The 2,486-nt window shown below is 33.7% G+C and overlaps 1 long non-coding RNA gene across 1 annotated transcript; it reads left to right on the top strand.

Moving 5' to 3' along the window:
• Window positions 1-237: 237 nt before the first annotated feature.
• LOC102892981 lies at window positions 238-2,112 on the top strand. The gene is made up of 3 exons (XR_001518081.2): window positions 238-390; window positions 1,197-1,361; window positions 2,051-2,112. It is a non-coding gene; the product is annotated as an uncharacterized LOC102892981 (long non-coding RNA).
• Window positions 2,113-2,486: the final 374 nt, after the last annotated feature.

Genomic DNA, 2,486 nt, shown 5'->3' on the forward strand with positions numbered 1-2,486 from the left:
TAATCTCAGGGATATAGTGGGCATTGAAAAGTCACCTGAGTCCAACTTTGGAGTCTTGAATGCTGCTTACGCTTTGTTATATTCTAAAAAGTCAGGCTAGTTTATGTAACCTTACATATTCATTTGTACAAATAATTTAGAATATAATATATCAGACATGATTTGTTTAGTGCATTTGTGTGAACACTCCTAATATTAAAGATCAATTTTTATAATGATGTAATCAGTTTGATTTATCATGTCATATTCATACTTACGTAACAACGTTTGCATAATTCAATATGTACTAATTAATGAAGTTTTCTTTTGTTTTTCAATTACAGTGATTTGCAAGGAGTAAGAACAAATGCCAAAAAGGATGGAAGTGACTGGATTCTTAATGGAAGCAAGGTGTGTAAAGAGGGGCTTCTCTCCAGGGTCACGCCATGGGTAACAGTTATTAATGATTCTAGCAAGTCTAGAGACTAACACAATAACTGAGATTATTTGAGTTCACACAGGAATCGATTTGTTTAGTTTTGGAGACAGTGCAAATTTCGCAACATCTATATTACATGAAATCTGTTCCTCTTCTATGTTGTGTTTTGCATGCCTCCTCACTAATATGGAAAATGTTTTAGATTCCAGACAGCCCATATCAAACCAGAGAAGGAGAAGGTAAGACTCACATTGTTCAAATATGGGGCAAACAAAATGTTTCCTTACATTTTCCCCAGTTTCTCATTAACATCAAATTTATTAACTATTAACTAATTATTAAGATCATTGATAGAATCTGAGAGCCTTTCAGTCCTTTTGAGAGTCACATCAACCCACTGATAAAACTGGAAAGCTTCTCCAGTTAAGGTTACGACAGGCTCAGGAGTAAATAGATCCCTAATACCACTGATGGCAGAGGTTTTTGTTTACCTAAAACTATGTCTAGTATACACTCAGTAAGTATTTGTTGTTGACTGAGTGTTAAGAAAGGCTTGTATGGATTTCATTCTTTTCTTTCATTTCCTTTCTTTTTCTTCTGTTCTTTGATAACCTCATGTATGAATATTTAACACTTCAGATACTTGGATAGAGTACAGAGAGAGTTATAAAGCACGTCTTGTCTGGATGAGTCTTCTTGAGTATACTTTCCGCCGGTTATGACTTGCACATGGAGCTAAATTATTATGGAGCATCATGGTATACTTGGGGTTTTGCAGGTATTCATCACTAATGGGTGGCTAAGTGATGTTGTAATCGTAGTGGCAGTCACAAATCGTGAAGCTCGCTCTCCTGCCCATGGCATTAGCCTTTTCCTGGTGGAAAATGGAATGAAAGGATTTATCAAGGGGCGAAAGCTACATAAAATGGGACTAAAAGCCCAGGTAAGTCATAATATAAATAACATTCAGGTAATAATTGAGTGTACTGAATTTTTAATAATAAATTATTTACAAATAATTGGATTTGCTCAATTATGCCTTATATATAGAACTACATAAAGCACAATCATACCTTCCAATGCTGAATTCCTAAAATACGCTTTTCAGAAATGATAATGGAGATTTATTCTACCATTTATGCAATGATATTTCCTTCTGGTAGTCAGCAATGGAATGGAAGTGAATCAGGGTATTTTGAGTATCTGCTTTAGAAATGGCAAAATTAACTACTTGATAATAGGCCATCTCTTTATGAAATCAATTAAAGAAAATGATGAAATAAGAACAGAATATGTTTTTATTATTTGGTAATTAGTAATGTTTTCATTAACAGAGAAAAACATTTTACTTCATACGCATTAGAAATCCTAGGTCCTCGGTACCTGCAAAACTGGACAATATCAGAGCTAGGGTAACAGGGTGTTGCAGTGGGAAAGCCAGAAGGTTTGGAATCCGATGAACGTGGATTTTAATCCCTGGTTTTCCACTTGCTGGTTGTATTCATTAACCACTCCAACGTGGCTTCCAGTTTGTTTTGTTTTTATTTTTTTCTTAAAAGGAAATGATAATCTCATCAGGTTATTGTGAGATTTAAATGAGTTAATTTTGTACTTAATTGTATGATCTCTTAGGATACCGCAGAATTATTCTTTGAAGATGTACGGTTACCAGCTAGTGCCCTACTTGGAGAAGAGAATAAAGGCTTTTATTACCTCATGCAAGAGCTTCCACAGGTCAGAAGTATTAAAGATTTCATCTTTTGATTAGATAATAGACTGGAATAGAATAATATAGAACTATATAAATCTATGCATACAAAACTTGTGACACAGCCAGTCGTTTGACTATAACTTAAATTTGTTTAAAAAAAAAAGTATGAGTATTGTAGGCTAGATAAGTAAATAACTGCACTTGGAGATATTCAATCAAAGTTTATAAGTGAATAGGGAAAATAGTTATTTCAGTTCTGTGATTCCTTCTTGTAATGACTTTAGCTTCTCAATCACAAGCCAAGAATTCTTATCTCTTTGTAAGGAAATATCAGCCAAAATATTTTTCAGGTTTTTT

This window comes from Pteropus alecto, unplaced genomic scaffold (genome assembly GCF_000325575.1).
Source record: "Pteropus alecto unplaced genomic scaffold, ASM32557v1 C19143214, whole genome shotgun sequence".
Lineage (NCBI taxonomy): Eukaryota > Metazoa > Chordata > Mammalia > Chiroptera > Pteropodidae > Pteropus > Pteropus alecto.